This window comes from Aquarana catesbeiana, linkage group LG13, assembly GCF_042186555.1.
Source record: "Aquarana catesbeiana isolate 2022-GZ linkage group LG13, ASM4218655v1, whole genome shotgun sequence".
In the NCBI taxonomy this organism is placed as follows: Eukaryota; Metazoa; Chordata; class Amphibia; order Anura; family Ranidae; genus Aquarana; species Aquarana catesbeiana.
The window spans coordinates 124,727,349-124,755,146 of record NC_133336.1 but is presented as its reverse complement, the minus strand read 5'-3'; the positions used below and the strand labels follow the sequence as shown (position 1 = coordinate 124,755,146).

The 27,798-nt window shown below is 42.7% G+C and overlaps 1 protein-coding gene across 4 annotated transcripts in view; it reads right to left on the bottom strand.

Moving 5' to 3' along the window:
* Nucleotides 1-27,798, bottom strand: part of PAK6 (p21 (RAC1) activated kinase 6) — a 290,545-nt gene that overhangs the window by 60,633 nt on the left and 202,114 nt on the right. The window contains exon 2 of one of the 4 annotated variants that reach the window (XM_073609986.1): nt 13,957-14,028. The exons of the other annotated variants lie outside the window; for them this stretch is intronic. The gene's annotated coding sequence lies outside the window, so the exon portion shown is untranslated. The remainder of the gene's footprint in view (nt 1-13,956; nt 14,029-27,798) is intronic. 4 annotated transcript variants of the gene reach the window in all.

Genomic DNA, 27,798 nt, shown 5'->3' with positions numbered 1-27,798 from the left:
CTGATACAATGCTTCTGTATACTGACTGAAAGCACTTGAGGCAGATTGCATATTCAAGGGGGTTATACACACCTTAGGAATTCATACATTCAGGTTGACAGTTGCCATCATCAGAACTGGTTATGCTCTGTTCCGCATAGCCAGTGTTTAAGATTGCGACGCAACTGTACTAGCCTTCATGACTTTGAAACACAAGCAATTAGAGTTAAGCAGAAATTCTTAGAAAAAGGTTACCCCCCCCCCCCCCACTAGATCTTGATTTAGAAATTGATAAAATACATGAGCTAAATAAAAGTGAACTATTCCAGAACAATTCACTCCATAAAAACAACAAATCCAAAAGCCCCAAATGGCCCCTCTTTACATCTTTTTCAATGCAGCATCGTGAAATCAAACATATTTTCAACAAGCATTGGAGAGACTTGAAGAATGATTGTGTCATAGGACCACTATTGCCCGATAAGGCGGATGTAATACATAGAGGTGCTCCATCACTCCAGATGAAAATTGCTCCCAATATCATTAAGCCCGGGTTCACACGTATGCGAATTAGATGTGCGTTTCCCCACATCTAATTCACATAGTAGGAGAATATGATTGGCTCCCTATGGAGCCAGTTCACATATCTCCGGGGTGGCTGCGGAGTGCACTGCACTGTGCGTCTTTGGCTCCGTTTCAGGGCCGAATTCAGGCATAGAATCGGCCCTGATTCGTCCCTGAAACGGGGAACAGGGACGCACAGAGCTCCTGTGCGATCTGCAGCCTGGCATAGTGTGAACCCGGGCTAAACCCTCCTTCTAGGCCCAACTTAACAGGGTACTATCCATGTAAAAAATGTAACGTATGCCTTCACAATACTCATGGGAGGAAGAAAACTCAATTTTTTTTATCAAATGTTACTCATCATTCCTACTCATTTAAGCCGTTTATTACGTGCGCTGCAACAAATGTAGTTATCTAATAACTTGTAATAACTTATAACATAGTTTCAAACACTATGCTCAATTTCACCATAGAGATCCAATGGGTACCCAGTTTTTGGCATTAGACCGATATGGTCCACCCTGGCATGGGGGTTCTGTCAAACGAGGTGTGTCACGATTGGAGACCTATTGGATATACGAGCTCAAATCCTATTTCCCCCATGGTGGAACGTGGAGTGAGACATCAATGCCTTTATCAATAGAGCTTGATGTTCTCACTCTATGTCGACCTACTTGTTCAATTGTGTATATAGCCTAAGCCTTATAATTACTTCCTATTTATTATCAGGTTGGTGTTCGTTATTTTCAATTAATGTTAGGTTGGTGCCTGATCTCCCATTGGGTCTGACATTTTTTATTTTTCTATTTTTACTTTTTTATATAGTATAGGTGTCAACATTTTGTCACCCTAGTAAGGGACCATTGGGTCTTTTTATTTGGTGAATCAATGGGTAGTGGTATTCCATTTCAATTTTGGCAAATGTTCACTAGATGGTGTATGTCAAACTCCTTAGGTCATGTCCAATTTGATTACTCTAATTTAATTCCTCTTTATTAATTTACCTTATTTATCATGGTTATTTTGTGCATACATTTCATTCCAGATTTTGTCTGGTTAGTATACATATTTATTTATGTGTTTAGGTTTCCGAGCCTGCAATTAAGCTTGGTTGTACCTATAACCTTTAACCTTGTTTCTCGGAGGGGCGTGTGAGTAGTCTCTCGATCACATGGCCCCTCAGGCTTTTATCCATTATGAGGCATGGAGCGCATGGTGTTCCAAGGTGTCTCTTTTCTGATATCTGAGAAAAGACAGTGTGACGTATAGCACACGCTTCAGTTGGGCCGACAAGTATCAGGTCAGAATGAGGCTTGGACCGCACTGTTTCACATCTCCTTTCTTACACACCCTTTGTCGTGCAGCTGAGTCTTGGCTTAGAACAAGGCTTGAGCCGCACTGCGTCATATCCCCTTTCTCACCCATTCACAGTGGCGTTTGAAGGTGAGGTGTGGTATGCACACTGGCGCCATATTTGAACACCATGAAAGTGATATCCAGGTGTCCCCTGTCATCAGTTTTCATGCAAATTCTCATTGGCATATACATCTATAAATACTGCAATGATTACACACAATCCTCACACCCCAGATGATGTACAATAGGAAGATACGCATCGGGTGAAGCTCGTGGAATGGTTGCAATTGCCTACATTTTAAAGACAAGCTTGTTTTGTTCAGATTTTCTCCAATCCGCTAGTACCATTCCAGTCAGTAGACTGTCAGTAAAAATTAGGAACAATGGTCTGGCAATTACTTGACTGAGTTCCCTAAGTACCCTCGGGTGCAAGCCATCTGGTCCTCCTGATTTGTTAACCTATTTGTGGGGAAAAAAAATGATAAAAATTTCATCTGGGTACAGTGTTGTATGACCGCGCAATTGTCGTTCAAAGAGTGACAGCGCTAAAAGCTGAAAAAATTGGTCTGGGCAGGAGGGGGGTTTAGGTGCCCAGTAAGCAAGTGGTTAATGTTATGTTTCCCAAGTCTAATTCTGTCCTGTTAGCCATGATGGTGCTTCCTGTGATGTGTCACGAGGATAAACCCTGCAGCCACCCTAATTGCACCCTTAAATTTCTTGCTGCATTCTTTATTAAGTCTGAATGCTGATGATGATCCCTCAACCCTTTATTTTTTGAAGGCCTTCTCTTTTGCTTTTATATGCATCTTTACATTGGAGTTAAGCCATCCAGGACTTTTGTTCACTCTTTTAAATTTATTACCCAATGGGATGTACTGGCTAATGCCCTTATTTAATATGCTCTTAAAGCGAACCCATCTCTCCTCTGTGTTCTTTGTTCCTAAGATATTATGCCAATTTGTGTCTTCTAGCAAGGTTCGTAGTTTAGAGAAGTTGGCTCTTTTGAAATTCAGTGCCTTTGTATTCCCCTTATGTTTCCTATTTGTGTGATTTATACTGAAGCCAAGTGACCTGTGATCGCTGTTTCCTAAATTGCCCCATATTTCCACATCCATGATCAAGTCTGTATTGTTGGTAATCAGTAGATCTAGTAACGCTTTATTTCTAGTTGGTGTGTCTACCATCTGACCCACAAAATTGTCCTGCAAGACATTTAGGAACTCCCTCTGCCCAGTCTATGTCTGGATAATTAAAATCCCCCATTATGATAACACGTCCCATCCTTGCTGCTAATTCAAATTGTTATAGAAGGTCTGTCTCCCCCTAATCTCCCTCTGCCTTTCTGGTGTGGCTCGAGGTACCGGTAGTATTCCTGAGAATACTACCTTGGAGGTCCTTTTCCTCAATTTAGCTCCCAAGTCCCTAAAATCTTTCTTTGGGACACTCCATCTGCCTCTGACTTTGTCATTGGTGCCAAGGTGCACCATGGCAGCCGGGTCTTCCCCAACCCCTCCCAGTAATCTGTCAACCAGATCCGTGATGTGCCAAACCCGAGCGCTCGATAGACTTACAGCATACAGTTCGGCGCTTCAGGTCTTTGTGACAGATTGCCCTCTCTGTCCTTGTAAGAAATGAGTCCCCTACCACCAGAATCTGTCTATCCTTTCCTTTTGCTTCCCCCCCACTCTCACTGGAGGAGTTCTTCCCCTGGCAGCTAGGAGAGTCCCTTAGCTCCAGCAGTGCTGGTCCCTGACTGGTTTCATCAATGTCACTCAATGGGGTGTACTCAGGACTTTTTTTCTCAGCAACTAGGTGCAGGAACTCCACCATTCCGAGTCACCCTTAGTCTCTGCCCACTACCGGTCTCTGAGCACAATCCTTTGGTTTCACCCCCTACCCTCCTCCCAGTACAGCACCTTTCAGAGAATACAGAACCAAGTATTTTGTGCTACTCAGTAATTTCTATGAAATTTGTTAATGAAAACAAGAAAGATAGTAAAACAGATCCCTTGCAATGAACACTAGACTCCACAACAACAATAGTCCCCACCCCAGAAACAATGGACCCCCCAGCAACAAAGTACCACCCCAGCAACAATAGACCCTTCAGCAGCCAGCAACAATAGACCTCTCCCTCAACAGTAGATCCAACCCAGCAACAATTGACCCCCCTGCAAGATAAGACCCCCCCCACCAGCAACAGAAGACTTACCCAGCAACAATAGACCCCATACAAAAACAGATTCCCCACCAGTGACAATAGATACCCCAGCAGACAGCAACAATAGACCCTCCAGCACCCCTTGCCAGAACATACATTCAGTGCTGGAGGTGCCGGAACTGTGTTCCCCCGCGTTCCCGCTGAAAAAAAGGCCTGAGTGTACTTATTGGGATGCTCTATCCCTGGATCGGCCTCCCTGGCACTTCCCCCTCTATCCTTCCTGTTTCCCATCTACTCTTTTCTGGTGCCTGCACCTCTGTCCCCACCTCTCATTCCCAGCTCTCCTTTAGTATGGAGGGTCTTCTCAGTGCTGACAATTGCTTCCCTAGATTCAGAACCTGGGCTTTCAGGGAAACAATGTGCTTACATTTTGCACAGCAGTATTCACCCTCGAGCAGATGATCAAGGAACGCATACATGTTGCAAGATGTACACCGAGTCGCATCTCCACACCCGCCGGGCATCGTACCTACTAATTTAATGAGGATTGGGGATTATACCCTGTCCAAATTACCTAACAACTAGCTTCCTGACACTAATACTCAATACAATACACAAGTACTCAACAAGGCAATACACAGGTACTCGTCGCCATAAGACACACACAGCGTGGCTCGACGCCGCCCCCACTCCCTTCTCACTGGCTGTGATTGACAGCAGCAGTTGTCAATGGCTCCCTTTGCTGTGTCTCAGCCAATAAGAAGGGAGAGACCCGGGAGAACCACTGCTCTCATGCACATCCCTTGATTGACATGGGCTCAGGTAAGTATTAGGGGGGCTTCTGCACACAGAATGTTTTTTATCTTCTTGCATAGAATGCATGAAGATAAAAAAACCTTTTTACTTTTACTTTTTACTTAAAACAGATCATTTATTGCAGGCAGCATAGACATGAAAGTCAAAAAGAAAAGTCTAACATTCCAGAGAAAAGGTCTATTCAGAAGTTAGTGCTGTACTCAAGGCTACCAAAATAAAGGGCTCTGGTCAATCTGCTTGTGCTATATGCTGCTTTCAAGGCGATAAAAGTCAGTCATTTTCCTATGGTGGGAAGAGCTGTCTCACATTTGACGCAGTCATTTTTGGGGTGTAGTAGCGTTGAACCTTATGGTGATATGTTAAAAAATGATGGGTGCTGTACAGTTCTAAAGGCTGCTAACAAGCAACCGTGGGGTCTTGCTGGACATTTGATTCAGGGAGCAGCATTTGGACTGGCCAGATAACTTGCCTCGCTCCTGCTCAGCAGCAGCCAAAACAAGTGACAGAGGACCATCCAGAAGAATGCATATTTGTTAACAGATCCAGTCCAATGTGAAGATAGAAACGGCAAGGTAAAATAAAGACTGATGTAGAAGAGAATATAATTTTAGATATGAACAAAATGACTGTAAATCACAAAACCAGTCTTTTGCAAGTAACTGCTATTTTTATACAATGCAGGTGTTCACATAAAAGCTAAAGATCATTCCTGGAGGTCAGCGGTTTAAAAAAGTGGTACAAAGGAAAGATGTCCTAAAATAAGAATTGCAGATCAGACTCTAAGCTTAGAGAGTGAATTTAAACTGATTTTTGGACAAGAGATAGTTCAAAGATGAGAGTTAATATGATTTTTTCTTTACGTGTGCAAAAGCTACTAAGTGATGGAACAGGGGCAGTTCCAGACCACAGCGGAAAGATTATATTTGAAAGCATACATGGTAACACCTTGAAATAGATAATAAACAGCTCAAGTTCAAAATAAGGGGACCTCTGGAATGAGAACATCTGGACATCTGGAAGAGAAGAATCATCAGTGATTATGATAATGGAATTCCTTGCACTGACCTGTGCAAAGCAGTAAAGATTGTCTTGGGATGGCTTGATCAGTACATGAAAGGGAATCAATTTAATATGCAACAATATATCTGTGAAACTATGCAAAAGGCACAAAAGAAATATCTGATCTACACCCATGGGAGACACAAGAATCTTGTTCAGCAGGTATGTTAATGAACCAGTTCAGTACCTTATAACCTGAAAATGAATTGCCTACAAGGTCAAAAACTGAATTGTTGGATTTGTATACAGTTTGCAGTTTGAGAAATTGCAAAAGTTGTATAGGTTTAAGACCAGCCGAGTTAGGAAGAGTTGCTAGATCTGAAGAAATTATTTCTTGGTGAATAAAATAGTTATTCCATTTTTGTGGAATGTTATTTTTACACATATAATATATGCATACACACATAACAATGTAGCAACATATAAGCAAATGAAAAATGCAAACCATGAAAACTGCATCAGGTGCTAAAGTGGACCTAAAGTCAAATGTTAACATGTATGAATTCCAATACTGAATTTTTAATTTACTAAATTTTGGTCTGTTAAATATACCATTTAGGCCCCTTTCACACTTATATGACTTGTCCCACGATTTTGTACGGCAAAATCGTATGACAAGTCATTCTCCATGATTTTCAATGACTACCATTCATATTGGCACGACTTTAAGTCATGCCGACTTGAAAGTAGTCCCTGCACTACTTTGGTCCAACTTCTATGCGAGTTGTACTCCATAGACCTCGATGTTAAACCCTCAAGTAGCATGCAAATCGTGCCTGAATAATATAGACACGATTTCAGTACGACTTTGTAAGCACAAGCCTGGCTCGCTGATCGGGAAAGGAAAACTTTTTTTTCCTTTCGTGATGAGCAACAGGCAGTGCTGACAGCTGTCTGGTATGAATCATGAAGGGGAACACCGCGCCAAGTTTTAAATGAAAAAAACGGCGTGGGTTCCCCCCCCAGGGGCATACCAGGCCCTTAGGTCTGGTATGGATCTTAAGGGGAAGCCCCTACACCGAAAAATCGGCGTGGGGTCCCCCCAAAATCCATACCAGACCCTTATCCGAGCACGCAGCCCGGCCGGTCAGGAATGGGGGTGGGGACGAGCGAGCGCCCCCCCCGGACCGTACCAGGCCGCATGCCCTCAACATGGGGGGGTGGGTGCTTTGGGGCATGGGGGGCGCCCTGTGGGGCCCCCCCACCCCAAAGCGCCTTGTCCCCATGTTGATAAGGACAAGGGCCTCTTCCGACAACCCTGGCCGTTGGTTGTCGGGGTATGCGGGCGGGGGGCTTATCGGAATCCGGGAGCCCCCTTTAATAAGGGGGCCCCCAGATCCCGGCCCCCCACCCTTTGTGAATGAGTATGGGGTCCCATTCAACTAGGGAAAAAAGTGTCAATAAAAAAAACACACTACACAGGTTTTTAAAGTAATTTATTAGACAGCTCCGGGGTCTTCTTCCAACTTCGGGGGTCTCTCTGGCATCTCCTCCCGGTGTCCTGATCTTCTGCCGGCTCCTCCGCTATCTTCTGCAGCTTTATTGCTATCGGTGGCCCGGACTTCTGCCTTCTGCCTTCTTCTTTTCTTCCAATGTTGACACGACGCTCTCTCCGGCTGGAATGCTCTCTGAGCGTTCCGCAATGGACTTATATAGGCGGTGACCCCACCCCCTTTTGAGGTCACTGTCCCGGGGCATGCTGGGACTGTGCCGTCATAAGGGGGCGTGGTCAACATCACCAGGTGACCACGCCCCCTTATGGCGGCACAGTCCCAGCATGCCCCAGGACAGTAACCTCATAAGGGGGCGGGGTCACCGCCTATATAAGTCCATTGCAGAGCGCTCAGAGAGCATTCCAGCCAGAGAGATCGTCGTGTCAACATTGGAAGATAAGAAGAAAGCAGAAGGCAGAAGTCCGGGCCACCGCTAACAATAGAGCTGCAGAAGATAGCGGAGGAGCCGGCAGAAGATCAGGACACCGGGAGGAGACGCCGGAGAGACCCCCGAAGTCGGAAGAAGACCCCCAAAGTCGGAAGAAGACCCCGGAGCTGTCTAATAAATTACTTTAAAAAACTGTGTAGTGTGTTTTTTTATTGACACTTTTTTCCCTAGGTGAATGGGTAGGGGTACGATGTACCCCATACTCATTCACAAAGGGTGGGGGGCTGGGATCTGGGGGCCCCCTTATTAAAGGGGGCTCCTGGATTCCGATAAGCCCCCCGCCCGCAGACCCCGACAACCAACGGCCAGGGTTGCCGGGAAGAGGCCCTTGTCCTCTTCAACATGGGGACAAGGTGCTTTGGGGTGGGGGGCCCCGCAGGGTGCCCCCCATGCCCCAAAGCACCCACCCCCCATGTTGAGGGCACCCCCATTCCTGACCGGCCGGGCTGCGTGCTCGGATAAGAGTCGGGTATGGATTTTGGGGGGGACCCCACGCCGATTTTTCGGCATAGGGGGTTCCCCTTAAGATCCATACCAGACCTAAGGGCCTGGTATGCCCCTGGGGGGGAACCCACACCCATTTTTTAAATTATATTATATTTAAAATTTTGCGCGGAGTTCCCCCTCATGATTCATACCAACTCCTGTATGTTTTCATTTGTTAATGCCAAAGTTGTGGCAAAGTCGTACAAAGTAGCACTGCTCCCAAAATCGCGGTAAAATCGTGGCAAATTCGCTGCAAAATAGCCGCTGCGAAATTGCGGTAAAATCGCGTGACTTTGAAGTCGTATAAGTGTGAAAGGGGCCTAAATGTGTATGTTATCTGTTGGATGAGTGCAAAAACACCTGTTGATCATGTCAGCAATTCAGAGCGGTCCTTTGTCTTGCATTGTCTCAATGAGTCTAATTATCCCTCCAAGTTCTTGCCTTGACTAATTAGGGTCTTTGATGAAGAAGTGGAAGAGTAGGAGGATTTGAGTCGTTTAACACAAAACTGTTGTCAGTCCACAACAGGAATTTAGGAGTTGAGTGCATTTCTGGCAAATCACTGGAAATGTTCCTGCACTTGCGCATGTATAGCAGTATCCCCGTGGAGGCTGCTAAGTAATGTGGCCCACCTGTCACCCTGCCCAGCCTGGTGTTTACTCCTCAGTCAGTCACTCTAATGCAAAAAACAGTCCATGTGCTTGTTTTTGTTATTTTTATTAGGGAATTTAACTTGGATGGGGTAAGGGAATTATGAGATGCCCAGCAAATAGATCAGTCAATTGGTAGATTGTATATCAATCAATTGGCAGATTGTGTATCAATCAATTGGGACAACTATATACACTTCTCTTTACAAGTTACTACTCCAGTCTCCTCCAGCACTTTCCTTGCTTGCTGACTATTCCTCTTCCTTCCTCCTGTATAATTATCTCCCAGGAGCAGCTAGTACATGTTTAGGCCTGACAGTGGCTCAGCCAGGCCTTAGCAAGTGCCTTTTTCGGGCAGGGACCACGGGCCCCTATGGTGTAGCAAGAAGTGAAAAGTCCTTAGTGCTAGCTGTCCTACTGGTGGACTACTGCTCCCAGTCAGCCCTATTCAGGCCCTGCCAGCCCTTCTGACTGCAGCTGCCCGACTCATCTGCTCAAGACATTGCAGTCCTCACCACTGGCTCTGCACCCATCTCTGACTGCATGCTCCCAGTCCTCTCATGCGTGCCTCCCCAGTCCTCCTGACTGCACATGTCACTCATCAGCCCTCCTGGCTGCAACCAGTGGTTCCCTCCTGAAGACTTGCCCGGCAGTACTAGCTCCTGCTGTCCTCTTGCTCCTCCTGTGCAAAACCTTAACGCTTTCCTGAAAAGCTCAGTCCTGCACCCAAGCACAGGCCCAGCCCCCCCCCCCTCCCCCAGACTGGGGAGCTCCCTCAAAGGCCCGAGAGCCTAGAATTCCCTCTCCAGTTCTTCCACAAGACAATGCCTCCCCAGCTGAGCTGACTATGTATTGGGTCAGGGCTCCTTAACACACCCCAGGCAGCTCCACCTCTCTTTTCCTCCTCTCTTTCTAGTACCTTCCAGAAGGCTCTAGAAAGAAGAGGGAGGTCTTTGCAATGCTCAGATTTCAGGGAATACTAAAAGATACTTGCAGGCATTTTAAGTATTTGAATGTAACTTCTGCCATTTAGAAAATTTAAAAATTTACAGTCAACTTTGAGAAAATCCCTACTATACAGTTTGTTTGTTTTGTATTCCCTTTCACACAGCATACCTAAAATAATTAAACATTTTTTTTATTTCTAGTGGTTCCTTCAGAACAGATTTATACATAGGACTTTATAGTCAGCTTCTATAGTTTAAAATAACTTGCAATATGCAAAAAGGGGACAGAACGAGGGACATTTTTTTAGCACGTGTTAACAAACAATGTACCAACTCTTTGTTAGGACACACAGTGTGCACATCAGTTTACAACTGATAATGAGATCTGATAACACAGTATAGACTGGGATAGAAAAAAGAAAGCTAGGTAGAATTTTTAAAGAATTCCAGCTATGGATATTTTACATAGTTGCATTGGCTATTGAGCTTGAATCAATCTAAGTATGCATATACTATATATACTACATATACTAATATCTGTCGGATTCTTCTAGAAGCTGGAAATCACATTAGCTTCCAGGTCCTGTGACCAATGGCTGCCCTGCTGCATTGTGATTACAGGAGTTTGGTCGCTGGGCATGGGTGCCATTCAAAGGATGCATTGCATTCCCTCAATTACTGCACAGTATTCTTTGATTGAACAAGGTAGAGAGAATCAAATTTGTATAACATCGCCACAACACTCACAAGAAACCTAAAACTGTAAAACTAAACTAGACATCCGCTCCTCTAATTTTGTTAAGCCATCAAATCATAATCATATATAGCAAAAGGCAGCGCTAGTCCAACCACCCCCTCCTAATCCATAACCCCCCCACACAAAATTAGATTAGTGTGCAATGACAAACTATAAAGTACTAGTGCAAAAAAAATGCAAATATTGCATCAAAAGAATTGTGCAAGCATAACACATACAGTATCTCACAAAAGTGAGTACAGCCCTCCCAGTTTTGTAAATATTTTATTATATCTTTTCATGTGACAACACTGAAGAAATGACACTTTGCTACAATGTAAAGTAGTGAGTGTACAGCTTGTATAACAGTGTAAATTTGCTGTCCCCTCTAAATAACAACACACAGCCATTAATGTCTAAACCGCTGGCAACAAAAGTAAGTACACCCCTAAGTGAAAATGTCCAAATTGGGCCGAAAGTGTCAATATTTTGTGTGGCCACCATTATTTTCCAGCACTGCCTTAACCATCTTGGGCATGGCATTCACCAGAGCTTCACTGGAGTCCTCTTCCACTCCTCCATGACGACATCATGGAGCTGGTGGATGTTAGAGACCTTGCGCTCTTCCACCTTCCATTTGAGGATGCCCCACAGATGCTCAATAGGGTTTAGGTCTGGAGACATGCTTGTCCAGTCCATCATCTTTACCCTCAGCTTCTTTAGCAAGGCAGTGGTCATCTTGGAGTGTTTGGGTGTGTTTGGGGTCCTTTTCATGTTGGAATACTGCCCTGCGGGCCAGTCTCCGAAGGGAGGGGATAATGCTCTGCTTCAGTATAGCCACAGTCACATTACATCATGGTTCCCTCAATGAACTGCAGCTCCCCAGTGCCGGAAGCACTCATGCAGCCCCAGGCCACGACACTCCCACCACCATGCTTGACTGTAAGCAAGACACACTTGTCTTTGTACTCCTCACCTGGTTGCCGCCACACACACTTGACACCATCTGAACCAAATAAGTCTATTTTGGTCTCACCAGACCACAGGATATGCTTCCAGTAATCCATGTCCTTAGTCTGCTTGTCTTCAGCAAACTGTTTGCGGGCTTTCTTGTGCATCATCTTTAGAGAAGGCTTCCTTCTGGGATGACAGTCATGCAGACCAATTTGATGCAGTGTGCAGCATATGGTCTGAAAACTAATAGGCTGACCCCCCACCCCTTCAACCTCTGCAGCAATGCTGGCAGCACTCATGCATGTATCACCCAAAGACCACCTCTGGATATGACGCTGAGCACATGCACTCAGTGTTTTTGGTCGACCATGGCGAGGCCTGTTCTGAGTGGAACCTGTCCTGTTAAACCGCTGTATGGTCTTGGCCACCGTGCTGCAGCTCAGTTTCAGGGTCTTGGCAATCTTCTTATAGTCTAGGCCATTTTTATGTAGAACAATTCTTTTTTTCAGATCCTCAGAGAGTTCTTTGCCATGAGATGTCATGTTGAACTTCCAGTGACTAGTATGAGAGAGTGAGAGCGATAACACCAAATTTATCACACCTGCTCCCCATGCACACCTGAGACCTTGTAACACTAACGAGTCACATGACATCGGGGAAGGAAAATGGCTAATTGGGCCCAATTTGGACATTTTCACTTAGGGGTGTATTCACTTTTGTTGCCAGCAGTTTAGACATTAATGGCTGTGTGTTGAGTTATTTTGAGGGGACAGCAAATTTACACCATTATACAAGCTGTACACTCACTACTTTACATTGTAGCCAAGTGTAATTTCTTCAGTGTTGTCACATGAAAAGATATAATAAAATATTTACAAAAATGTGAGGGCTGTACTCACTTTTGTGAGATACTGTATATCATAGAATACAAGGTAACGTGCCAAACAATTTATAAAGTGCTAAAGTTCAATAACCATTACTTATTAAAAATAAAAAATGAAGAAAGTCTGTGTTGGTACCAATAATGAAGCCCCAACAACATCCACTTGATGTGCTGTATATAAAATGTGATATATCTTGAAGATATATTATGTTTATATACTGCACCTCATCTGGATGTTGTTGGGACTTCATTATTAGTAACAACAAGGACTCTATAAAGTGCAATACACATAACGTATTAAAAATAAAAAAGTGAATAAATTGTTTGGCACAAGTGTTATGTATCCCATAGTGCAATAATTGTTTATCTATATTTACCTCACCTAGGTGGTTTTACTATTATTAATAAATTGTTACCTTTAACACTACCTCCACATGTACTGACCATTAATTGCTAAGGTAACCATCTTTTCCCACCGGTAACTCTATACCGTAGACCCCCTCCCTCCTCCCCGTCCCCCACCCCATCGTTATATGCTATTGAATTGGTTACAGCAATTACACCCTACAGGTGCATGGCCAGGACCTGATCAGTACTGGACTGTTCAGACCATTTGTACCCACTCACTCTTGTCCCCCTTCCCTCTCCCTACCCCATGATTATGTTTGGCACCTTACCTTGTATTTTCAGCACTTATTTATGATATATGTGTTATGTTTGCCCAATTCTTTTGATGAAATATTTGCTACATTTTTGCATTAGCACTTTATAATTTGTCTTTGCACATCAATATCATTTTGTGGGCGATATGGATTAGAACGGGGTAGTTGGAATAGCGCTGCCTTTTTCTATATAAGATAATAAGGTAGAAAGAATGAGGTTACTGCCCCAGGAATATCCCAAAAATATCCATACCTAGATTTCCTTTTTAAGCCAGTAAAAAGTATGCTGCAAACGTTAACTATTTTGCTTAAGTTATGCAATTTGCAAAAGTGGAAATACACTTTAAGTTTAGCAAAAGTTTGCAGTAATTATGCTGTGCTGAGCTAGACAAGTGACATCAGATCCTGTCTATCAGGCAAAGTTGAAGGACATGCCCTGAAGCTAAAAGAATCAGTAGGAGATTATGTGGCAGATCTTGTGTTAAGTCTTGTGTAACCACCTTTTCGCATTTGACTTTGCAAGTCCAGTACACAGTCATTATTTCAATACAGGTTCATTTAGTGGTTTTTGGTTATCACAATGTGGAAAAATATTACTACCTTACCATTTCTTTTAAACCCCCCCCCCCCCCTTTTTTTTTTTTTTGCTTTTTTTTCCTGCAAGGAATGGTAAAAACTCCCATAAAAATGTTTAAATACACTTATTGTTTACACTTCTTCATTTTGCAATCATTTTGGATACATTCTGTTTTTGTGTCAAACCTCTAATGCAGCCTTTTTCAACCTTGTTATCTCAGAGAAACCCTTTAAATGTTTTCAGGTCTTGGGGAACCCCTACAAAAAAATATTTATATGTTTAGTCCATGATACATTACCATGATCACTAAATTGTAAAACGTTTTATGTATAAAAATATATAATATGGTATGCCTAGCATATTTCATACTCTAGGCAGATAAGTTTTACACTCTGATACCCTGTACAACATGATTTTTAGTAGTAATTTTGAAATGAAGAAAATAGTAATAGCTAGGGTTGCACCGATACTAGTATCGATATCGATGCCGATACCGAGTATTTGCACAAGTATCGGTAGTCATGCATATGCACCGATACCTGAAACCAATACTTTCAGGCTTGGTTCTTTGAGTGGTCAGTGGGTCTCCCCTGTTGACAGCTGAAGTGTTAAAGAAGTCCAATAATTGGAGCTGTCAAAAAAAAAAAAAAAGCAGCCGGTAATGTTTATTAACAACATTGCTCAAGGCTGAAACACTAAATAACACTAAAATAAAAAGAAACATTGTTTTTTTTTTAATCCTTCTGTTTTTTCATCTGCAGATCAAAGGAATGAACAAATGTTCCTCTGTTTAACCCCTTATAAACCCTTAAACTTTTTTTTTGTTTTCTTTGTTAGTGAATATTTTTACACATATATATTAACATATAATTACACATTTCACTTTGAAAAAGCGCAACATTTTAAAACTATTTATTTCATTTGTAATTAACTTTTCAAATGCTTTGTACCATTGCTGACAGCTGAAGTGAAAATAAAACAGTTGCGGTAGGTATCGGTAATTGGTATCGGCGAGTACTAAAAAAAAAAGTATCGGTACTCGTAAAAAAATGGTATCGGTGCATCCCTAGTAATAAGAAAAGAAATGCAGACAGTAACAATTGTGGTATTCCCTAACATTAGTAGTTACTATAGAAGTATTTCCTTCTATTGGTGGTCAGTGTAGGTAGGAGATAATTTTGCCATTGTCCACCGCTTAAGGATTCCCAAGCAACCTCAGAAGGAAACCTTGTTGAGGTGCTCTAATTGAAGTAGAACTATAGGCAAAACTTTTTTTCATTTTTGATATTGTAAGGGAAGGTTATATCCCCTGTCAGTTTTTTATCTATTTTGCAATCTGCGTCCCATTTCCCTTCACTTAACTTCCTGTCCCATTGCAAACATGGAAGTGAGAGAAAATCCCTCAAAAGTGAGGAGATCGCTGGTTGTCACCAGAACTAGTAGCCCTATGGGAAAATTTTCCTTCTATTACTGTTTTGGGGATAACTCAAAATTTGGGATTTTCTTTTACTTCCACTTTGGATGATAGAGTGTGAATCTCCCTAACAGGCACAGACAGCAAAAAAACAAAAACAAACAAACACTGACAGATGCTGACAGATGCTCTAATCCCTCTCCATTCTATCCAAAAAAATAAAAAAAATAAAAAGAAGGAAGACGTTTTGCCTTTAGTTATTTATTGCCTATAGTTTTTTTTAACACCAGGTTGGAAAAAAATAAGCACACAAAAAAAGTGTACAGGTTGTACACTTGGTCCTGTGCCTAGACCCTGGCCCTCTGGGCCACAAGAATCCTGATGGGGATTGGGGCATTTGTGGTCCACCTGGCCGAAAGCAGACGGTGCCCATTCTGTAGGTGACCTGCCAGAGCAAGGTCCCCCTATGTGCTGGGTGGTGTTCCCCCAAAGGGAGACCCTATAGGAGGGGGAGAACCTAACCAAAAGGCCACATACCCGCAAGTCTGAAGACCTACACCCTACTAATCGGGAATGAGTTAAAGAGCATAGAGCCAAGCAAAACACACAAACATAAAAAAGGGAATGGAGATAAAAGGAATAGTGATACAGGTGCTATACAGTGGCTGGCCTTCTGGCTAGTATAAAAATTCCTCCAGTCCCGGCCAAAAAGCCCAGCTCAGGAGGCAGGTGTGAACAAAAAAAAAAAAAAAAAAAAGGAGTGTAATGGGTGATATGACCAATCTGCCATACTAAAATGAAAGGACATTTCCCCAAAGTGAGTAGTTCTGGCACTCCTGGACTACCACTGCAGGGGCACAAGCACCACAGGCTAGTAATAATTTAGTTACCTACCAGTAACATCTACCTCCCATCCAATAGCAATACCTATGGGGCATTGCTATTGGATTGGTGGCAGAGGGAGTCTGGTTGGGCTCCACTTGTTTATATCATGAAGCTCTAACAAATTCAGCTCTCCCAACTACCTATACATTACCCGACTCTCTGTCCATTAGCGGTTATTCCCCTACATATCATCCCTGTTATTGTATGTTTAGAAAAAACAGATAATAAATCTGAGGTAGTCAAACAGCCACAAAGGTGGACATGCCCTTTAAATCTGGTGTTAGCAATTCTAATAAGTACCGAGGAACACTGACAAAGGGAGTATTTTATGCAAATGTCTATTTCTAGGTTTTAACAGCACAAAGACATGGCACTGGCTTAGCATTTACGACCATGCATCACCATAGCAACAGAAAAGTACATGTGGAAAGAGGAAGCGACTTTATCATCTTTAATGATGACCTTGAGAAGGTCAGACTATGTAATGCTTTAACTGCAATAACCAGGGAGATGTATTGTTGTCAGAACCCACATGGAATGTATACACTGTACACTCTATTAGGGAAAACCTTCTCACAGATAAGACCGGACAGAACTCTGATCAATTACTGCAGACAGCAGCAATAAAGGTACAAGTCATTATACAGATTATTGCTATACAGCTGCCTGATCTAGGATCGCAAAGTCTACCTATACAGTCTTTATATAATGTGACCTAAATCAGCCAGTTGTATTTTCATTATGATGATCTAGATACTGCGTTACTGCCCTAAATGGTTAATCATGACCTCTAATTAACATCGTCTATTATTTTTATTGTGACTAATAGCAATGTCAGGTAAAGAGCAAGCAAGACATGAAGCATGCATATCTTTATCCTGTCCCAGAAAAGTCACACATGCTAATTTTCTTTATGTGGTGAATGCATTGTTACTGTCCTAAATTTCCACTGACAGTCCTAGATTTTCATGATTTGTTTTCTTTTTCTTAATCGCTGACCAAATGTAGCAGGAACTTTTTTTTTACGTTTTATCTTCTCTCTTCATAGATGCAAGACTATATCAATACTTAAAGCATATCCAAGCTCAAATGCAAAAAATATATTACATCGTATGACCATTCCTAAGATGTCGGGCTGCATTTCTTTTTTTTGTTTTTTTTCCCTTTTCCCCGAGCTAAAAACATTTTCAGAAAACTGTACAAACATTACTATCATCCTTGTGTAAAGTACTAGTCCCGTCAACCCACCATGCTATAGAGATAAACCAAGGCAGACATGTTTGAAGTCCAGCCTGGATGCCAACCGTGGCTCCTTCCATAGATACAGGGGAGGAGTGAGAGTAGCCACAAAGGGACAAAAAGTTTGTTTTTTGCAGGATAAATGAAAAAAAAGGGGAAAAAAAGCCTGAAATATGAAAACGAATGCAGCCAACCCTATTCAAGAACTGGCAAGCTGCAATATATAACATTTTTGTTTTTTGGTAATAGATAGAGATATATATATCTATATTTAGATATATATCTCTATCTAGCTATATATATATATATATATATATATATATATCCATCTCTATCGAGAGAGAGAGAGAGAGAGAGAGAGAGAGAGAGAGAGAGAGAGAGAGAGAGAGAGAGAGAGAGAGAGAGATATCTATATATTCACACAGTGCCTTGAAGAGGTATTCATACCCCTTCAAATTGTCCACATTTTGTCATGTTACAACCAAAAACGTAAATGTATTTTTTGGGGATTTTATGTGATAGACCAACACAAAGTGACATATAATTGTGAAGTGGAAAGAAATAGATAACGGTTTGCAAATTTACAAATAAATATGTGAAAAGTGTGGCGTGCATTTGTATTCAAGCCCCCTGAGTCAATACTTTGTAGAACCACCTTTCGGTGCAATTACAGCTGCAAGTCTTTTTGGGTATGTCTCTACCAGCTTTGCACATCTAGAGTGTCACATTTTTGCCCATTCTTCTTTGCAAAATAGTCCATGGACAGCAATTTTTAAGTCTTGCCACAGATTCTCAATTGGATTTAGGTCTGGACTTTGACTGGGCCATTCGAACACATGGATATGCTTTGATCTAAACCATTCCATTGTAGCTCTGGCTGTATGTTTAGGGTCATTATCCTGCTGGAAGGTGAACCTCCACCCCAGTCAAGTATTTTGTAGACTAACAGGTTTTCTTCTATGTATTAGGTTTTCTTCCAAGATTGCCCTGTATTTGGCTCCTTCCATCTTCCCATCAACTCTGACCAGCTTCCCTGTTCCTGCTGAAGAAAAGCATCCCCACAACATGATGCTACCACCACCATGTTTCACAGTGGGGATGGTCTGTTCAGGATGATGTGTAATGTTAGTTTTCTGCCACACATAGCGTTTTTCTTTTAGGCAAAAAAGTTCAATTTTGGTTTCATCTGACCAGAGCACTTTTTTCCATGTTTGCTGTGTCCCCCACATGGCTTCTCCTAAACTGCAAAACGGGACTTCTTATGGCTTTCTTTCAACAATGGCTTTCTTCTCGCCACTTTTCCATAAAGGCCAGATTTGTGGAGTGCACGACTAATAGTTGTCCAGTGGACAGATTCTCCCACCTGAGCTGTGGATCTCTTCACCTCATCCAGAGTTACCATGGACCTCTTGGCTGCTCCTCTGATCAATGCTCTCCTTGAACGGCCTGTCAGTTTAGGTGGACAGCCATGTCTTGGTAGGTTTGCAGTTGTGCCATACTCTTTCCATTTTTGGATTGAACAGTGCTCAGTGAGATGTTCAAAGCTTGGGATATTTTTTTATAACCGAACCCTGTTTTAAACTTCTCCAAAACTTTATCCTTGACCTGTTTGGTGTGTTCCGTGACCTTCATGATGCCGTTTGTTCACTAAGGTTCTCTAACAAACCTCTGAGGGCTTCACAGAACAGCTGTATTTATACTAAGATTAAATTACACACAGGTGGACTCTATTTACTAATTAGGTGACTTCTGAAGGCAATTGGTTCCAATAGATTTTAGTTAGGGGCATCAGTGTAAAAGGGGGCTGAATATAAATGAATATAAATGCATGCCAAACTTTTCAGATATTTGTAAAAAAAAAAAAAAAAAAAATTAAAACCATTTATCATTTCCTTCCAATCCACAATTATGTGCCACTTTGTGTTGGTTTATCACATAAAACCCCAATAAAATACATTTACGTTTTTGGTTGTAACAACAAAATGTGGAAAATTTCAAGGGGTATGAATACTTTTTCAAGGCACTGTATACAGTATCTCACAAAAGGGAGTACACCCCTCATATTTTTGTAAATATTTTATTATATCTTTTCATGTGACAACACTGAAGAAAAACACTTTGCTACAATATAAAGTAGTGAGTGTACAGCTTGTATACCAGTGTAAATTTGCTGTCCCCTCAAAATAATTCAACACAGCCATTAATGTCTAAACTGCCGGCAACAAATGTGAGTACACCCCTAAGTGAAAATGTCCAAATTGGACCCAATTAGCCATTTTCCCTCCCCAGGGTCATGTGACTCGTTAGTGTTACAAGGTCTCAAGTGTAAATAGGGAGCAGGTGTGGTAAATTTAGTGTTATTGCTCTCAAACTGGTCACTTGAAGTTCAACATTGCACCTCATGGCAAAAAACTCTACGAGGATCTGAAAAAAAGAATTGTTGCTCTACATAAGATTGCCAAAATCCTGAATCTGAGCTGCAGCATGGTGGCTAAGACTATACAGCGGTTTAACAGGACAGGTTCCACTCAGAACAGGCCTCGCCATGGTCAACCAAAGAGGTTGAGTGCACATGCTCAGCGTCATATCCAGAGGTTGTCTTTGGGTAATAGACGTATGAGTGCTGCCAGCATTGCTGCAGAGGTTGAAGAGGTGGAGGGGTCAGCCTGTCAGTGTTCAGGCCATATGCCGCACACTGCATCAAATTGGTCTGCATGGCTGTCGTCCCAGAAGAAAGCCTCTTCTAAAGATGATGCACAAGAAAGCCCGCAAACAGCTTGCTGAAGTTGAGCAGACTAAGCACATGGTTTACTGAAACCATGTCCTGTGGTCTGATGAGACCAACAAAAACTTATTAAGTTCAGATGGTGTCAAGTGTGTGTGGTGGGAACCAAGTGAGGAGTACAAAGACAAGTGTGTCTTGCTTACAGTCAAGCATGGTGGTGGGAGGGGGCGTGGCTTAGCGGCAGATGTAGACGGTCGCATCTCTCTCCTGCTCCGCCGAGAATCCGGACAAAACATCCTACAGAACATTATTACAGGTCCATCTCGGACCCCCTGTGGATCGGAACCGATCAGGATACGATCGCGACCCGTACCGCTGCTTTATCTGCACGAATCCTGCCATGACAAGGAAAAATAAAGAAGCCAGAAGCCTCATGGAAGAACTCAGCCAAGATGGCACCTGGACACAGAGATCATCCAAAGAGAAATATAAAGAGGCCGCACAGAAACTTCTATATGGAGGTAAATTACCCAAAGACCCTCAGACATCCTCATCTGCACAGGGAGAAGCTGTGGGAGGCCAGTCTGAAACAGATGACACAGCCCCACTGGAAGATGTCGATGGATTGTCTCAGGCCTGGGACACAGTGAGTACCCCCAGGGATGTGTTCACAGGGCGGCAGAATGCATCTCCTGTTACAGATGAGGCAGAGCCCACTTTAAGGGATATATTGTCAGCAGTGACATCAGGTAATATGTCCATTACTGCTATGGCCGATGAACTTAAGGGGGTGAAAGCTGAAATATCGTTTGTGCGCCATGATATGCAAAAGCTGAGGGAGCGTACCTCCGCCACAGAGGGTAGAATAAGCACAATAGAAGATGAAATGACCCCCATGCAAAGAGATCTACAATACAATTGTCATTTCACAGACCAGCATGCAGCACGTTTAGATGACCTAGAAAATCGCATGAGACGTAATAATGTGCGTGCTATAGGTATTCCTGAGCGGGCTGAGGGCAAGGATCCTGTCTCATTCATTGAGCAATGGCTAATAAATACTTTTGGCAAAGAGGCCTTCTCCCCACTTTTTGCTGTAGAAAGGGCGCATAGGGTGCCAGCACGTCCCCTGCCACCGGGTAATCACCCACGTCCATTTCTTTTCAAGTTACTTAACTACAAAGATAGAGACGCTATCCTGTCTAAGGCTAGAACCATGAGTGGCAGTCTGGCTATCGACAACTCCAAGATTTCTCTGTTTCCAGATTTCTCTGCAGAGCTGCAAAAACATCGTGCTAAATTTATTGAGGTGAAAAGGAGGCTCCGGGAACTAAGTGTACAGTATGCAATGCTATATCCTGCGCGCCTCAGGGAAACAGCCCTGGGAGCAACACACTTCTTTGATCGTCCGGACATGGCTGCACAGTGGCTGGACCGAGAGGAACGTGCAATTAGGGCAGCCAAATCGCAACTTCAAGCACCAGTCTGAACATATAATGACTTTTCTGATGTCAGCTGAGAGATTCATCATTTTTCATTGACTTTTCTTCAGGGTGCACTGACCACAGGTTCAGGGTACGTTGATCCCTTTGGAATGGCTGCAATTTCGGGGGGGGGGGGGGGGGGAATCCTTTTTTATTTTTAAAAAAATTTTTCTCCCCCTTTTTTTTTTTTTCTTTCTGTTCCGTTACCCCTAGTCAAGGCGGGTTGAAAAAGGAGAACACTAGAAACATAATTACGCGGTACATCCCACGTAGTATGCAGAGGTGAAACCCCCTCCATTATCTTAACGGGAGTTTCCACTGCCCTCCCCCATCCAATGCTAAGCTATGGAGACTATACATTCAGAGGCCTGTTTGGCCAGGAGCCATGTTGGCTTTAACAGTTTATTTTTGCTTCTTACAAGACTTACGTTATACCATCGGATGTTGCTTTAGCCCACCAGGAAATACACGAAGGACCAACCCCATCACGAACTGTAAGGTTACCCTGTGCATGTTCACATGTACACATGGTAAAATTGGTTTAGCAAATACAGCCTCTTTATGTCCATATACTGAGTTAACACGAATGTTGGAGGGGGATTGTACGGCAAATGTGTGGTTATTATTCTTATTGATGGATAGACTTGCTTATGGCAGTTAAATTTAAATTTAAATTTATGTCCTGGAACATTCGAGGACTAAGCAACCCAATAAAAAATGTAGCGGTTCTTAGACACCTTAAATTTGTGGGGGCTGGAATTGTGTGCCTACAGGAAACGCATTTTTCTCCAGATCCGGCACACAGTTTCAGTCCTCGTATATATAATATTCAATTTCACTCGACTTATACAGCATACTCCAGAGGAGTCAGCATTCTGATTCACCAGGATGTAGAGTTTAAATGCATACGGAAAATTATAGACCCAGGAGGGAGATATGTGTTCTTATTGTGTAAAATATTTGGATTTTCATGTATTATAGCAGGAATATATATACCGCCGCCGTTTTCGGCAGGGGTCCTCAGGTGTCTGGCAGGGTTTATGGCTCAATTCCCTGATACTCCGCTCCTAGCATTAGGAGACTTCAACAATTACTTAAGGTATCAATGGGACAAGCTCCCAGCCCCCACTAATATACCGCTGGGAGGTGGGGGGTATACACCCTTTGCCAGGTTACTTGGGGAACTTGGACTGACAGACATATGGCGGCAAGGTCACCCACACGCCAAAAAATTCTCATGCCACTCAGCATCACATGGGGGACTGTCCAGAATAGATCTGGGTCTCGGCAATCTCGCAATGCTGCCATTGGTAGCAGAGTCAGATTATTGTGACAGACATATTTCAGATCACTCCTCATTTTGGGTGACTATTCTACTCCCCGGCACAGAGAAAAGGACAGGGTGGAAGTTAAACCCTTTCTGGCTTTCACTGTTCCCAGAACAGGACCCCATACGGGTCTCATTACAACTTTTTTTTAAGGACAACCTGGGTAGTACTACGCGCAGTATAGTATGGGATGCAGCAAAAGCATATTTACGTGGCCAATTTATCAGAATAATAAATCGCATTAAAACAGACACTAAGGCATGGGAAACACTGGTAAGAGAAAAGGTCACTGAGACTGAGGATAGATTTATAGCTGACCCTAATGAAGATACAAAAAGAGCGTGGTTGGGAGCTCAGTCCATGTCCACACAACGGGCGTAACAACTGGCCGAAAACAAAAGTTTTTTCCTACAACAGAGCCATTTTGAGGAGGGTGAGGCAACTGGGCACATGCTAGCTGTGATGGCGCGTGCGCAGCGGCCCTCCTCCCTGATTTCGGCCATTTGTGACGAGCAGGGATCCCCTCAATACCAGACCGCAAACATACTACAAATTTTTAAGTCATTTTATGCCTCCCTCTACACCTCTCAGGTACAACCCACAGGAGAACAGATAGATGATTTTTTAGAACAGTGTGAGCTGCCTCGCTTGTCAGCCTCGGATGTTAATATGCTTAATGCGCAACTGACTGAGGAAGAATTGTCTATCGCTCTAGCACAGTCGCATAACAATAAATCTCCAGGAATAGATGGTCTCCCATCCGAGGTATATAAGCGATATGCAGATACATTGCTCCCTGAATTATTAAAAGTATACAATGAAGGATTAAGGGAAGGTAAACTTCCTGATTCCATGAATGAAGCGATTATTATCGTACTGTTGAAACCAGACAAGAATGCAACATCACCAGACTCATACAGACCTATATCCTTGCTTACAGCGGATGTAAAGCTGTTGGCTAGGATATTGGCAACCAGACTAGCCAAGGTTGTACACAAACTAGTGCATAGGGATCAATCAGGATTCATTCCAACCAGATCCACGGCCAAAAATATTAGGAGGCTCTTTCTGAACCTACAGATTCCTGTGGATAACCCTGGCAATAGAGCAATATTTTCGTTGGACGCAGCTAAGGCCTTCGACAGCGTCGAGTGGCCTTACCTGTGGAAGGTACTTGAACATATGGGCTTGGGGGCAACATTTATTAAATGGGTTCAACTGTTATATGCAGCGCCCTCAGCTAGGATTAGAATTAATGGAGAACTGTCAGAACCATTTTCCTTGTTTCGAGGCACTAGGCAGGGGTGCCCTTTGTCGCCCCTGCTGTTTGCCTTGGCCCTGGAACCTCTGGCAGCAAAGATAAGGGGGGACCCAAACATAACAGGATTCAAACGAAATACGGGCACAGATGTCGTCTCCATGTATGCGGATGACACTTTACTGTACTTGGGAGACACACAGGATACATTAAAGCATGTTATGTCCCTCATTAAAGAATTCGGAAACCTGTCAGGCTTTTTCATTAACTGGAATAAGTCAGTATTGATGCCGGTAGATCCCATAACTGAACCATTACCACAGGGAGCTGAGATGATACAAATAGTACCAGCCTTTCGTTACTTAGGTATACAGATATCCCCAAACCCATCCCAATATATAAACCTCAACCTAGTTCCTTTACTTAGTAAATTCCGTGAAAAATGCACGTCCTGGTGCAAACTGCCACTCTCAGTGGTAGGAAGAATTAATTTGATAAAAATGGTATGGGCACCGCAGCTCTTGTATATATTTAACAACTCCCCGGTTTGGATCCCTAGAAAGTGGTTTGACAGGATAGACTCCCAATTCAGGGAACTGATTTGGAGCAAAAAGACAGCAAGGATTAGCTTAAAGACAGTATAGAAAGGATGAGGGCGGGTTGGCAGTTCCTCACTCTAGGGCCTATTACCTAGCATCCCAGCTCCAGCAACTGGGGGGCTGGGGGGTGACAGATCTAGCGGACCCTATCCGCAGACTGCTAGCTGTACAAGATGAGAGTGTGATGGCTCTGGAGTGCCTGGAGGCGGGCTACATGCATCTTGACCCTGAAGCCCCTACAGTGAGAATGCTTAAAACATTGTGGGCTCACACGAAAAAAATAGTGGGGATCAGAGGTTTCATAGCACATACACCAATATGGCACAACACCAACTATAAAGAGTTATTAAAGTTAAAAGGATTTAGAAACTGGGAATTGTTAGGAATCCGATACCTGTCTCAACTGTATAATGGACCAAATCTTAAATCCTTTATGGAAATGCAGATGGAATTTAATATTCCACGAACTAATTTCTTCAAATATTTGCAGTTGCGACACGCGTTACAAACGCAATCGCAACGTACTCCATTACATCTGACTGATCACACACTGATACAGGGGATCTTCTTGGAAGACAATAAGAAAGGAATGATTTCCAGAGCATATAACATACTTCTCAATGCCATGCAGGACCCATCTGGTCTTCCTTGTTGGCGAGGCTGGGAGGAGGATATAGGGAACATAGACGGGGAGACATGGAACCTGTGTCTATCCTCTGCACCCTTAGTCTCAGTGTCCGCATCCCAAAAGTTATCGCATCTATATTTACTGCACAGGGTTTACAGGACTCCGGTCAGGTTGCACAAATGGGGGATTAGAGAGACTCCATTATGTCCGAAATGTGAGGGTGCCCACAGGGACCTAATCCATATGATATGGAGATGCCCCAAACTTTTTCGGTACTGGAAGGAAGTTCTAGACATAATATCACAGGTTTATATGTTCAATATTCCACGAGAGCCAGTGGTGTGTTTATTAGGAGCATTGGATGAGGAGGCTCTAACCCCTTCGGCACATACAGCGGTCCTTCGACTATTATACATTGCACGTAAACTCATTGCTCAACTATGGATCACTCCCAGAGTACCCACTAGGAAACAATGGGTCTAACAGGTTAACAAATTACTAATCAGGGAGAAACTAACATACCAACACAGAAAAGTTCCACGCAAGTTCTACTCATTATGGCAGGCTTGGCTAGATGCTCCGGGTTTAGCACCACATCAGCTGATTAAAGATAGGCTATTACAAATGTAAGATTTTAACTGCATTGGCAATGAGGTAGCCAAATACTTGGCAAAAAGAAAATGTGTGATTCCAGGGAAAGCAACATGCCATGGTGGGCTGAGGCAACTTTTATGATGTTTTGTTACCCCATACCCTAAGGGAATTGGGGAAGCTTGAGTAAGAAAAAGGTAGAAAAAAAAAAAAAGAGAAACGAGAAAAGTTTTATTTTGTTTGATTGTTTTTCTTTATTTTTGTTCCTACCCTTCTATACTCTTCTCTCTGCTCTCTTTATATGGCTATGACAATGTAATAGTAAAACGCACTCTTAAAGACATTGATATCCGGTAGTATCTGATGATGTGTTGTTGAAGATGTATGTTCCATATTGCCATGATATTGTAGTACATCAACTGCCATATATTATGTAATGTGAAAGACAAAAATAAATTTTCTTTTCTGATTAAAAAAAAGCATGGTGGTGGGAATGTCATGATCTGGGGCTGCATGAGTGCTGCCGGCACTGGGGAGCTACTGTTCATTAAGGGAACCCTAATTGCTAACATGTACTGTGACATAATGAAGCAGAGAATTATCCCCTACCTTTGGAGACTGGGCCGCAGGGCAGCATTACAACATGATAACGACCCCAAACACACCTCCAAGACAACCATTGCCTTGCTAAAGAAGCTGAGGGTAAAGGTGATGGACTGGCCAAGCATGTCTCCAAACCTAAACCCTATTGAGCATCTGTGGGGCATCCTAAAATGGATGGTGGAGGAGTGCAAGGTTTCCAACATCTACCAGCTCCATAATGTTGTCATGGAGGAGTGGAAGAGCCGAAAATGGTTAAAGCAGTGCAGGAAAATAATGGTGGTCACACAAAATATTGACACTTTGGGCCCAATTTGGACATTTTCACTTAGGGGTGTACTCACTTTTGTTGCCAGCGGTTTAGACATTAATGGCTGTATGTTGAGTTATTTTGAGGGACAGCAAATTTACACTGTAATACAAGCTGTACACTCACTACTTTTCATTGTAGCAAAAGTGTCATTTCTTCAGTGTTGTCACATGAAAAGATAGAATAAAATATTTACAAAAATGTGAGGGGTGTACTCACTATTGTGAGATAGATAGATAGATAGATAGATAGATAGATAGATAGATAGATAGATAGATAGATAGATAGATAGATAGATAGATAGATAGATAGATAGATAGATAGATAGATCTACACACACACACACACACACACACACACACAAACTATATATGAACTAAATCCATTGGAGAAATTTCACCATCACAATGCACCACAAAAAAAAAATCAACTGTATTTTGACTTGTCTGACTAGAGCTCTACTTGCAATTATTAAACATTGTAAATGCTAAATAATGCTCCTTGGTCTTCCAAAACTAGTTTACTTGTGTTCACTCAGTGGAAAGGCCTCTGAATATTACCAAAAATATCAGCAGCTGCAGGTAAACGCAGCTCAGCCTGAACAAACTGAATTTGTTAGCCTTACTAAATGTTACACTTGTAGTGTTACTAAACTTATTAGACTCTGCATGCAATGACTAGGAACACTTTCCTTTGTTGCATCCTTTGCCTGTAAGCCAAGCTACTCATACTGAAATAGGGATGACATCCAATTACATTAATTACAACTGTCACAAAATTCTTTTTGATTAATACACTTTATAAAACATGATTGCTGTTGTATAGTTAGGTCATAAATAGCAAACACGTTCATCCTATAAAAAAGAACTTGCATTCTTAGAACACTTAACCCATAGCTGAACCAGAAGCAAAACTTCAAGAAAGTGTGTTGCATTTTGCTTCTGTCCAGATTCCCAAATACAATCA